The 13244-nt window shown below is 37.2% G+C and overlaps 1 long non-coding RNA gene across 1 annotated transcript in view; it reads left to right on the top strand.

Annotated features, from left to right (window-relative positions):
* LOC141580838 (uncharacterized) overlaps positions 1 to 13244 on the top strand; it is a 340084-nt gene that overhangs the window by 280613 nt on the left and 46227 nt on the right. Inside the window, exon 3 of the long non-coding RNA XR_012513211.1 lies at positions 7918 to 8067. This is a non-coding gene — a long non-coding RNA (uncharacterized LOC141580838). The remainder of the gene's footprint in view (positions 1 to 7917; positions 8068 to 13244) is intronic.

The raw sequence follows: 13244 nt of genomic DNA, 5'->3' as shown, positions 1-13244 counted from the left end.
TACAAATTTTGAAAAGTTGGTTGTAATGGAGTACCTCCCCTGTCATTTAAATCAACATTGCAGCCAATATATATTAACTTTAGGTTGATGGTGATAAACCCAGCATTGTCCATGTGCCAGGTGTTTTATCCTGGCTTTTATTAGTTACTGCTTACCAACATCCCTTGGTGGCACTACTATTCCCATCTTGACTTATTTTGAAAGCCTTGAATATGAGAAACAGCCTTTCCAACCTGCTTTCTCTTATAAAGTCAGCAGGCTTGGGGAGCAATATTTAAAGAACAAAAAAGCTTCGATGCAGACAGTAAATATTTCCTTCACTTCAAGAAATATCATAGCCAGGATCCTTATTTTTTTTGTTAGCATCAACTGTGGCATTAATGTAGCATCCCAGCTCCTTGTCAGCGTTCAGAGATCAATTGAACAACAGAGTAGGTGGAATGGGCTGTGATTTATGTGTATCAATAAGCTCCCATGCCCCACCCTTGCTTAGTCAAAACCCTATAATTAGTAACTGATGTGGTTTTGCTGTGTCCCCACCCAAATCTCATCTTGAATTGTAGCTCCCATAATCTCCACATGTTGTAGTAGGGAGCTAGTGGGAGGTAATTGAATCACAGTGATGGGTTTTTCCCATGTTGTTCTCTTGATAGTGAATAAGCCTCACAAGATCTGATGGTTTTTATAAGGGGCAGTTTCCCTGCACACACTCTCTTGCCTGCCACCATCTAAGACATGCCTTTGTTCCTTCTTTGTTTTCTGCCATGATTGTGAGGCCTCCCAGCCATGTGGAACTGTGAGTCCATTAAACCTCTTTTTCTTTATGTATTGCCCAGTCTTGGGTATTTCTTCATAATAGTATGAAAATGGACTAATATAGTTACCATCTCTGGTGACACCATTATTATAGCCTTTGCAAGTATAAGCTATTCTTTAAACCAAAGAAAGAAATGAAGGAAGGGAGAGAGGAAGACACAAAGAAAACAATTCTGGCTTAGTGTAGTGACCTCATGCATTGAAGACAGGAATATGTTTTTATTGTAAAGCTATCTAAGACCCAGGAATTGGAAATAGGGCATGGTTAATAATAGTTAACACTAGGGAGGCAGCTGACAACTTTGGCATTTAGGGGCTCACAGAAAGAAGAAAGCTCAAAATCATAGTGTGTTAGCTTAAAAGATTTGGGTTTTAACCTCTCACTGATTCAGTCCAATTTAGTGGCAAGATTCAGAACCACTACCACTATCTTTGACATTCATGGAACGATAAAAAGTAAACAAAACTCCAGAAGGTAACAAGCCTTGGAGACATTAACCCAGGGACCCCATGGTTTCTCACTTTCCCATTCTTCCATGAAGTCACCATTTCACATAGCTTGGAGTCTGTGAACCATGCCAATATATCTGTCTTTTTAACATGGTTCATTTTTAAGTACAATATTGGTTTGGAGAGATAAGAATGAGAAGATGAGTTAACTTTCATTGGGAGGTACTGTATGGTTTAGGTTTTCACTGCAACTTTGTCATAGGTGAACAATATGCCCTTCATTTCACAGACTCTGTGGGCTGTCCGTCAGGACATGAGTAAAGATCTTCATTTGGAGAGAAACCACTTTGTGACATTAACTCTGTCTTGATGGAGAACACAGCATATGAGTTATGAGTTTTGGCCTGTGAGCTGTGAAAGATGACTCAGAAAATATAGCCTTGGAGAACTAACTGAGAAGACTCCTTTGGCAGCACTAAGCCATAAACAGACTCAGCTCATTTCTATTTTTGACTCCTCTTCAGATGTCCAGAATGACACAAGCCAGCCGTCAAGCCCATTTCTAATTGCTCCTGTTGCAATGTGTTGACATCTCTTGTCTTCTTTGTGAAAACGTGTGGGATCATTTAGATGAGAGTAGAGATAGGAAAGGAAAAGGACTAGTTTGGGGCAAGCTCTGTGGTAATGACCAGAAAGACAAGCAAATTGAATGGAGTGGAGCAGGAAGGTAGTTGAGAAAGGGTATCAGTAGAAGGAAAGAATTTGGTGAAACTTGACAATATTTCTGAAGAACTCTAGTAGTAAACACTTGATGAATATAGAAAAAGAAAACCAAGGTAGAAAGTCCCCACAATACAATAGAGATGGTAAAAAAAGGAGAAAAAGCAGAAAAGATGAAGTGTTTAAGATTAAGCTAAGAGTTTTATATCAATGCTATACTCATGTTGTTTTCCCATTATTTGCACATCTTTCTAGGAATAGGAAAAAAAAAGTACATATCTAAGAAGGATTTTAAAATGTCAAAAAAAAAAAAAAGGAACAAAGAGATAAAGAATAAAGTCAGAGATGAGCATCAAGACTTAAAATTTTTTTTCTTGACAACAAGGTTATTCATAAAATGGAAAAATGTCCTCTTAAATGCTATGTTACAGAAATAATGATTGTGGGATTTATATATTTAGACCCACAGGCTATTAGAGCTGGAAAGAGCACTAAAAATCATTTAGTCTACTTCTCATTTTACAGTTAGGACAAAAGGCTTGGATTGTTATTCTCAAGGTCAGAAAACCAATTAACAGCCACTCAGGAACTTAAGTACAGGTATTCTGTACTTAGTCCTAGGCTAAGAACCACAGCAATTTCTTTCCTTTCTCAGTAAATGTGATGAGTCCTAGACTAAGAACCACAGCAATTTCTTTCCTTTCTCAGTAAATGTGATGATTAAAAATAAAGGTTGTGTAGTTTATTGACTTGCCTGGGGGAAATCAACACATTAAAAGCAAACATATGACTAGAACAAGAGTCTCTTGATTTTTGGCTCAGAGCATGAATTTACTTGACATGACACCATCAGTGGTTTCATAGATTAGGTCCCCTGAAATAACATAAATATTAGTGAGCAGAAAGCTTATTAGGGAATTCTCTTGGAAACAGTACTTATAGAATGGAAGAGAAGGAAGCAGAATTGGGAAGAGGGGGAAAGTGGGCTGTGATGCAGTCTAACCAAAGTCATAGATATTCCCTGAGGAAAGTCTGAGACTGGATGGCTCTTGGGGATTGTCATGACTTGGGGCAAAGTGGTCCATCCTTTATAACCCCAAGATATCAGTCTTTATTTGCTGTACCCAGAGAGAAGCCGTGACCTTGAGCAAGGATGTGCTTTTCAGCCAAGACACAACAAAAAGGGCTGACAGCTAAGGGCTGACAGCTGTCAGCACTTCCAGAAGCTGGTAAAATAAGACCTTCATTCTTAAAGGGACATTTTGGCAGAATACCAGTGAATATTCTAGTCTACTGCTTATAACACTCTGATACATATCTTCATATATATACTGAAAATCTTCATATACATACTGAAAATCAATCTTCCAGGATCCTCACAGGTTTCTTTTGCTGGCAGAATCCTGTAAGAATAAGGTTGATGGGTTAAACTAGTACCCCTGCTGAAATAGCTAGTTGCAAGGTCTAAAATTATGTTTATCATCTTGCTTCTTCACTATCCACTATAGATTTTCCTCATCATCTCCTGGTCTTGGTGGCTTTCCCAAGTGGCCTGGCTGTGACCATCCTGAGCCTCTGGTCACCATGACCTCTTCAAGCCATAGCTACACTTGTCCATTTATCATCAGACTTAGACAAATAGACCACATGGGTGCCAAACGTATTTCTTTCTGCCCGCCCCCCTTATATATAAGGATCCCTGCTTTCTTTCAGGGTTAGTTGCCACCACCAAGATTGTGACCCTTTTTATTTTAAGGTGGTCACTTTCTATGAGGAACCTGAAATGCCTAAGTGTCAGCCAAAGCTTATATGACAACTAGAATTTTCCCATATTCCCTGGTGGAAGCATTTTTTCTTTGGGAAACAGAACTTCAAGCTATGCAGCTCCAAGAGTTGCAGGTATGAGAAGCACAAATTACCTAAGTGGGTCACTGGGAGTGGTGATAAGTGGGACCACTCTTGTTTCCACATATCAGTTCAAGCACTTGGGATACAACACCATATAAAAATAATTGATTTAGAGGGTACAGTGCATTTGGGAGGTTAGAGCCCCGCATTGACAATGTCATCTTCAAGCTGGCACTTCAGCTGTGCCTTCGACAGGCCATTCCATTGCTCCCTCAGGTCAGCAGATTTTGGTTTGTGTGATATGTGGATATAATCTGTGATCCAGTGGTCAGGTACCAGCTAGCTACTCTCTAACCTCCTTTCTTTAATGTGAATCCCTTGATTTGATGCTCTATCATGTAGGATCCCACACTGGTAAATCATACCTCTGTAAGTCTTCAAGTCGTGGTGCTGACTGAAGGGCTAGCAGAAAAGCCAAATCTGCACCTAGAACATGTGTCTATTCTTATAAAAATGAATTACTGCCTCTTCCAAGATGAAAGGTCCAATCACCAAGAGACTGTTTGATCTCCTGTAGAGATGGTGCAATTCCAGAGAATTTGTATCGTTTTCTATTTATAGCAGATTGCATATTTGATTGAACCAGTCACTTACTAGCCTCGGTAAGTGGAGGGCTATCCTGTTGAGCTCATGCAAAACTTCTACTCCTGAAAATATAGCTATTTTACCTTTATGTATGTTGTGCTAGCACTAGGGAGGCCAATGAGAAAGACTGGCTGGTGTGAAGTGGCCAACTCATATTGCCTAGCTTGGTATTTGATGCCTCTTCCATGGTAGGTGCTCTCTGATAGATGTTAACATTTGATACAAAAATCTTTGTATTTCACTCCCATTACTATAGGTCCATGCAAATCCCTCTACCCCAGACCTTATATTTCTGACCTTTCAATTTTTTTTTCCTACCCTTAACCTCCCAGTCAAGCTGTTTGCCACTGCTCACGAACCCATGCATATTCTAACCACAGGACACTTCCTTTTCTACATAGAGAGCTCCATAAAGAGCTCACCACATGCACTGCCATAGCTTTACCTATTAAGAGGATTTCTCCTAGTCACTGTTGTTAAGGGCCAACTCAAAGTCAGCCTATAATATGGCCTTCATCCATTTCTGACTTGCACACACATACCAAGCCAGCCCATCTTTAATCCAAATGATTTTTGTTTTCAAAATCGATACATAATAATTATATGTATTTATGGAACACTTATGATATTTTCATTCATGCATGCAATGTGTAATGATTAAATCAGGATAATTAGAATATCCATAACCTTAAACATTTATCTTTTTTTGTGTTGGAAACATTCCAAAATTTCTCTTCTAACTATTCTCAAATATACAATAAATTATTTTTAAGTATCCTACTGTCCTATTGAACACTAGAACCTGTCCTTCTAACTGTATATTTTTACCCATTTATCAATCACTTTTTATGTCCCCTTTCCCAATTTTTTCCAGGTTCTGGTCTGTTATTCTTCTCCCTACCTTCATGAGATCAACATTTTTAATTCCCATGTATGTGTGAGAGCATTTGGTATTTGCCTTTCTGTACCTGTCTTATTTCATTTAACATAATGTCCTCCAGATCAATCCATGTTGCTGCAAATGACAGAATTTTATTATTTTTATGGCTGAATAATACACCATTGCATATGTTCCATTTTTTACTGATCATTTTATTATAAATCTTTATTTTAAATTTAGCACATTGTGCTTTAACATTACATACAAGTAAAACCATATATTCAGCTCATTGTTGTTTCTATATAGAAGTGTAAATACATTACTTTTTGTGGCTAAGTTGCTTTAGTAAGTCTGAAAGGAAGAGAAATATTGAATGAAAAGAGATGGCTTAACTCATATGTGGCAGGCCTGTAAAACCATGCAATGAATATGGTGTGCATGTGTGTATATGCTATATATATGTGTGTGTATAAATTGTGTGTGTGTGTGTGTGTGTGTGTAGCATTTTCTTTGTCCATTCATCTGTTGATGGACCCTCATGTTGATTCTATATCTTGGCTATTATGAATAGTGCTGCAGTAAACACAAAGTGCAGATATCTCTTCAATATACTGATTTCCTTTCTTTTGGGGATATATAAATATATATATATTTAGTGAATTGGTGAATCATATGGTAGATACAATTTTAGCTTTTTGAGTAACCTCCATGTTGTTCTCCATAGTTTCTATACTAATATGCATTCTCACCCACAGTGCACTAGTGTTCCCCTTTCTCCGCATCCTCGTCAGTATCTGTTATCTTTTTGTCTTTTTGTTAATAGTCATTTTAATTGTAGTGAGATATCTAATTGTGTCTTGATTTGCATTTCCGTGGTGATTAGTGATCTTGTGCACCTTTTCATATACCTGTTGGACATTTGTATGTCTTCTGTTGAGAATGTCTATTCGGATTATTTGCCCACTTTTTAATCAAATTATTACTATTTGCTGTTGGGTTGTTTGAGTTACTTGTATATTCTGGATGTTAGTCCCTGGTCACATGGATAGTTTGCAAACATTTTGTATTATTCTACAGGTTATATTTTCACTTTCTTGATTGTTTCCTCTGCTACGCAGATCCTCTTTAGCTTGATGTAATCCCATTTGTCTATTGCCTATGCTTTGAGGTCTTACTAAAAAAAATAACCCTTGTCAAAACCAATGTCCTAAAGCACCAAATTTGGATTTTTATCCTCTTCTGTTTATTGGATAGAAGGGGTTCCCCCTTTTTTGATAGTTATGAGATGATAGTCAAGAGCTATAGCATTAATAGCTACGACTTCAGGATCTAAGCTACCTGCTTGTGTTGTCTGCTGCTGTTAATGCTTAATCTTGAATGTACTACTTTCATCTCAGGCTGTATAGATCCTGCACCCATCTTGTTGTCTGATATTACCCAGCTCATAATGAGCAGTTCAGGCTTCATGATTACTTGGTGTTCATAATCAGGCACTGCACTTTTACCAGGACCCAGTAGCAAAACAGGACCTGTTTTTCAAAAGATGTATCTGCTGTAGATGGCATAGCTTTACTCCACAACCCTAGGCATCTGCATTGTGATTCTTCCATTGGGCTTTCAATAAATACCACATGCCACTTTTTCCCATCATAGATTAATGCTATGTCATACTGGCAGTTTATATTAATCAAGGAAGGACCACTTGCACCACAGTCTGAATTTCTGTAAATTCTTTTATTGCTTTGGTCTTTACTTAAAATTAGCAGCCTTTCATGCTACCTGGCATGTAATTTGGTGCTGTACTACTGGCAGTGGACTATACTGCCTCTAGAACATGGAAACACTATTAGGCAAGGTGCTCCCTTCATGATAGAAAGTACAAATTGCAATAATTTGTCTTTTCTTTGGAAGGGATATCCCAAAATACTCAAGGCCATGGGACTTCTGAAAATGTTGCTAATATGTCAGGCCCTGAATCTCTATAGAGTTTATTTCCCATCCTCTAGTGTGCATATATTTTACCTAGGTCTGCAATGTACTTGCCTCTTTTTTTCTTGTTAGTCCAATTGCCATGACATCTTAGATATGGAGGACTAATGGAGTTTTCTGTGATATCCTAGTCATCAAGATCTCTTAGACTATATAGTGACAGAACAGAAGAGTTAACATAGCCCTTAGACAAGATTGCAAATGTATACTATTGTCCATTTCAAGTGAATGAAAGTTCTTTCTGATTGCTTTTGGTGTGGTTAGAAATAATGTATTTGACAGATGAATGGTCACATACCAGGTGCCTGAGGTCATTGTCATATATGCTAGCAAAGGTGCCATATTTGAGCTAGTAGTGCTTGATTGAGTTTGTGGTATCCATTGTTATTCTCCAGGATACATTTTTTTTTTTTTGTGAGGGGTGCATGGTTGAATTAAGTGGAGATACGAGGGGACTCACCCTCCTGCATCCATTAGGTCTTTAATGGAAGCCATTAAATTTATTTTCTTTCTTTTTTTTTTTCAAAGCTTCAGGTTTTTCTTTATTTAAAATGTGTTTTTATTAACAGAAATCCCTGCTACTGAACCCCCACAACTGCCTGGCAGGTGTCCGGAGTCAGATCACACAGCATGGATTCCTTTCCATGGTCACTGTTACTATATCGAGTCCTCATATACAGGGAACTGGGGCCAAGCTTCTCTGGATTGTCTTCGAATGGGTGAGTGCCACATTTTCTGAAGGAAAACTCCATAAAGCTATGTTCAGCAAATTGCTCTTTTCTACCTGAATCCTCCAAAATTTGAGGCTACAAACTTAGAGATTATATTTGGGAAGCATGATATTGGCCACTCTGTTAGAAAATCATTAAAAACATAAACAGTTCTTTGCTTCCACCTAGGCTACTACCTATACAGCAAAGAAGTCATTTGGTTGTTGTCTACTTGGCCAGAGAGCTTTGAAACAGTCATTATATTCTGTCACTCATCTGCTCAAACTCTCCAGAGGATACCCATCTCACTCAGAGTTATCCTGAGCTAGGCGAGGAGACTGGGCCTTGATAGTATTGTATTTACCAATTCCTAGATGCAAGAAGTTCAGGGAAAGGGCATTACCTTGGGAAAGGCAGTTAGTTCTCTTCAACCAAGGCACTTCCAAAAGAGATTGATAGCTGAGGACTCTGCTGGAAGCACTTCCAGCACGATTTAGCTGGGAGAAAAGCTCTTGCATTCTTGAAGATGAATCTGGACAATGTGTCCACTACCAAATGAAATATGGGATCTTTTATATAATGTGATAGGACTCTCAAAATTAGAATCATATATGTTATTTTTTTTTCAAAGTAGAGGCTTTTAGGAGCTTTTAGTATATTTGAAATGAAGGATAACAAAAAAGTGGGTGGGGAAGAGAAAAAGAAATGGCCTGCCATACTCTAATTACAGAAGAGTACTTCTAACCATTAGCATATTGAACAGACACCAAACTCAGAGGAGAAGGGTATTTGTAGACTGATAAATGAGTCTGGAATAAACTACTTCCCAGAAATTGCCTAAATGTAGCTCAGGTTAGTGTAAACTAGTTGCCTCAGGCTGGCTTCCTTGTTTCACCGAAAAACAAGTGGTACTTCATATTACAGAACTAATTACAATTGGAGTGTATTCCAATATATTCTTGAAAACCCTAGGTATACCTGTGAACTGGAATTCATCCATAATCAATAATTATGCTCTTCTATTTAAATATTTGATCTTGGGCAAGATTTAATGCAATTAAAGGTATGAGTTTGGTGTATATTGTTACACTTAATGTCCTATGTTATTTAAAATATGAGAAAATGAATTTAATCAGAAATTTCAAAAATGATACCTTATCTGAGAGGCCTTCTCTGATGTCATTTAAATAGCAGCTTCCTTATTATTCTCTATCTCCTTACTCTTTTGTCTTTGCTTTTGAAACTAATATATAATATACAGTGTATTTTTAATGGAATGACTATGTCTCCCATCTCTGTTGGAGTTTGTTTCATGAGAGCATGGAATTTAACCACTTTATTTATTGCAATGTTGATAACATCTAGAAGAGTACCTGGTACATAGTAGGTGCTCAATAGATGGTGCCTAAAAGGATGGATCAAGTGATACACAAGTCATATTATATTTGGTTAATACATTTCTCCACTTCTGAGAAACATATGATTGTTAAAGTTAAGGTAAATTAATTAGGTTAAGAATGAATGGGCTGGACATGGTGGCTCACGCCTGTAATCCCAGCACTTTGGGAGGCTCAGGCAGTCGGATCAGCTGAAGTCAGGAGTTTGAGACCTGTTTGGCCAACATGGCAAAACCCTGTCTCTACTAAAAATACAAAAATTAGCTGGGCATGGTGTCACATACCTGTAGTCCCAGCTGCTCAGGAGGCTAAGGCAGGAAAAGGACTTGAACTCAGGAGGTGGAGGTTGCAGTGAGCAGAGACTGTGCCACTGCACTCTAGCCTGAGCAACAGAGCAAGATTCTGTCTAAAAAAAAAAAAAAAAAAAGAAATTAATGGATGCTTTTGGTGAATTCAGTGCTAAAAATTATTGTGACTTTTCCTTCATGAGAGTTTCTGAAATTTTGGTCATAAGAGTTAAATATGGTTAATACTTCATTAAGTAATCTTTAACTTTAGCAACCAAGACATTGCACATCATCAGTTGTTCTGACTTTGTGGCACCTGACAGCTACTATGCTTCTGTGACATTGATGATGTTGATGGTGATGATAGTGATGATAATTATGATGATGATAATGGTAATGGTGGTGGTGGTATTAGCAGGTTAATATTCACTTAGTGGTTTTTCACTAATTGTCATGCTAAATTTTGCATTCATTAACTTACATAATGCTCACTAAGACACTATGAATACAGTTTACCATTTTAATGGTAAGAAAACAGAGACCCAGAGAATGTAATATTGAAAGCCTGGCTGGTTTTGGAGCCAGCATTTGAAGTGGGGTAAGACTTATACCAAAACCTGCAGATCTTAACTCTTGTGATATTATGAGAAGTGGCAAGCAGAGAGAAGGGAGAGGGAGGCTATATAATTTGAAGTAAAATAAATCCCACACTCCCTTTCAAAACTATGAGTGGGGAATAGGGGGAATGTTTGAGAGCAGTCTAGAAACATCATTTGAAAGCAGGTAAGTATAAGGCAGACATAAAAATGGCAATGTCAGAGCGTAATACAAAGATTTATGGTAGCAGAAGAGAAGGAGACCCAGCCTTCTGGGGAAGACAGTATAGGATTGGAGAGGAGGTTCTATTTCAGCTGAGACTGAGGAGGGGAGGAAAGACCTACCAGAAAGAAGTACCAACAATGCAAACATATTATCGGAAGTATGGTGTGTAATGTACGCAATGCAGTAAAAAAGTAATGTGGTTAAATAAATTTTACTCTCCTAGGATACTGTAGTATATTTTATATTTGCTATATATAGTACATAGTAATATACATAATGTGTATATGTATATGTTACTACAGAATATATATATTACTCTCCAAATAGTATACTGTAGTACACTGGAAAAAGTAATACAACTTATGAGCCTAAAACAACATTTCTTTAAGGGATTTGCCAGTCAAAAGTAGTGAAACAATAGTAGTACTTCATTCCTCTCAACAACCCACATTCCTTATTTCTGTATATCCTTTGTATATCCTTTATGTACGTAGATTCACCAACTATTTACACTTTCCACATTTGTTTTATCATATATATATATATATATATAATTATAATTCTAGCTAAATCACTAAAACATTTGAGAGTAAGTTTCAGACTTAAAGACTCTTTACCACAGAATACTTCACTGTGCATTTCCCAAGAACAAGGACATTCTTTTACCTAGCCACCACGTAACTATTAAATTCATATAATTTAGCATTTATAAAATATTATCTTTGAACATATAATCTATATTCAGATTTTACCAGCTATCCCAATAACATTCTTTATAACAATTTCTCTTAGTCCAGGATCCAAGCCAGTATCGCACATTGCATTGAATTCGTATCACTTTAATATTCTTTAATTTAGAAGATTTCCCTAGCTGCTTTTGCTTTTATACATTAACATTTTTAATTGTATAGGCCAGTTGTTTCGTGAAATGAATCTCAATTTTGATTTGCCTGTTTCCTCACGTAAATTCAGGTTGTTTGTTTTTGTTAGGAAATATGTATATGATTTATGTCCACTGGTGATGTTAATTTTGCTCACTAGATTAAGGTGTCAGGATTCTCCATTGTAAAGATGCCATTTTCTTTTTAAAACCAAATAAATGATCGAGCACTACATTGAAAGTATTTAAGTGTCCCAAGAAGTCTTCATACAATTATTTCAGCATCCATTAATGATTTTTGTCTGAATCTATTATGACTATATGATTGAAAGTTTTTGTACTTTTTCATTCAATCCTTTCCTATATTTTAGTTGGCATTTCTCTCATTGTTTTGTGAGCAATTTCTGACTTTTTGGCACAGTAAAATATTCCAGGTTCCACTTGTAATTTCTTTCTCCATCCATAGAATCAGTCAATTCTTTAAATAGCCCTGCTTCTTTTATTGGGTAACAGTATCTTGAAACCAAGACTTGGGTGTTGGGTGTGCTCTTTGCTACTGGAGTGTCATTGCACACATGATATTCCTTCCTTAGCCATGAGGCATACATTCCAAGGTCCTCAGTAGATGCCTGAAACCACAGATAGTACTGAACCTGATGTAATAGGTTGGAACATGTTCCTGTTTATGTCTTCCACCAACAAACAATTTTTTAATTAATTTCCATCTTAATTAGGCACTAATCATGTACTGCACCCATTACTTATGCAATCTGAGGTGTGACAGCAAAACAGGCATAAATTTATTTTTCCTTTTTCACAATTTCATAGGTAGAAGATTCATATTGTACTGTAAATCTTGACAACCTCAGCATAAGATTTCTTTCTTTCCTTATTAAGTTGAGAACTTTCATGTTTTCACTGAAAGGAAGCACTTAATGGCTTCTCTTTGGCAGATCCAAATTACCAGCATCACTACTCTTGTATTTTGACGCTATTATTAAGGAAAATAAGAGTGACTTTAACAGAAGCATAGTGCTAATGCAACAGCTGACCTGATAACTGAGATGGTTCATAAGTGACTCATGGGCAGCGAGTGTCCTGGGCAAAAGGAGGATTCACAACCTGGGCAGGATGCAGCAGGATGGCGTGAGATTTCATTATGCTACTTAGAGTGACATGCAGTTTAAAACTTATGACTTGTTTATTTCTGGAATTTTTCACTTAATATTCTTGTACTGTAGTTGGCTATAGGTAACTGAAGCCACAAAAAGTGAAACTCCACATTAGAGGAGAACTCTGAATATACGTAATAGGATTTGGCTTTGTGTCCCCACCCAAATCTCACCTTGAACTGTAATAATCACCATGTGTCCTGGGAGGGGCCTGGTGGAAAGTAATTGAATCATGGGGTTGGGTTTTTCCTGTGCTGTTCTCATGATAGTGAATAAGTCTCATGAGATCTGATGGTTGTATGAGGGGAACTTGCCCTGATATGCCTTCTTGCTTGATGCCAGGTAAGACATCCTTTTTTTCCTCCTTGGTCTTCTGCTATAATTGTGAGGCTTCCCCAGCCATGTGGAACTGTGAGTCCATTAAACCTCTTTTCTTTATAAATTATCTAGCCTCAGGTATGTCTTTACTAACAGCATGAGAATAGACTAATACATTTGAATGCTGCTTAATGGGACATTTGTTATTGAACAGCAAGCAAGTGAACCTTTTGGGTACATCATTTTGGGAGTAGCCATCAGTTATAAAGAGCTAACATCTAGTTGAAATCATAGTTTTAAGAATTATTGT

The sequence above is a fragment of the Saimiri boliviensis genome, chromosome 13 (assembly GCF_048565385.1).
Source record: "Saimiri boliviensis isolate mSaiBol1 chromosome 13, mSaiBol1.pri, whole genome shotgun sequence".
Lineage (NCBI taxonomy): Eukaryota > Metazoa > Chordata > Mammalia > Primates > Cebidae > Saimiri > Saimiri boliviensis.
Note: the sequence above shows the minus strand (reverse complement) of the source record. Positions and strands in the feature narration are given on the sequence as shown.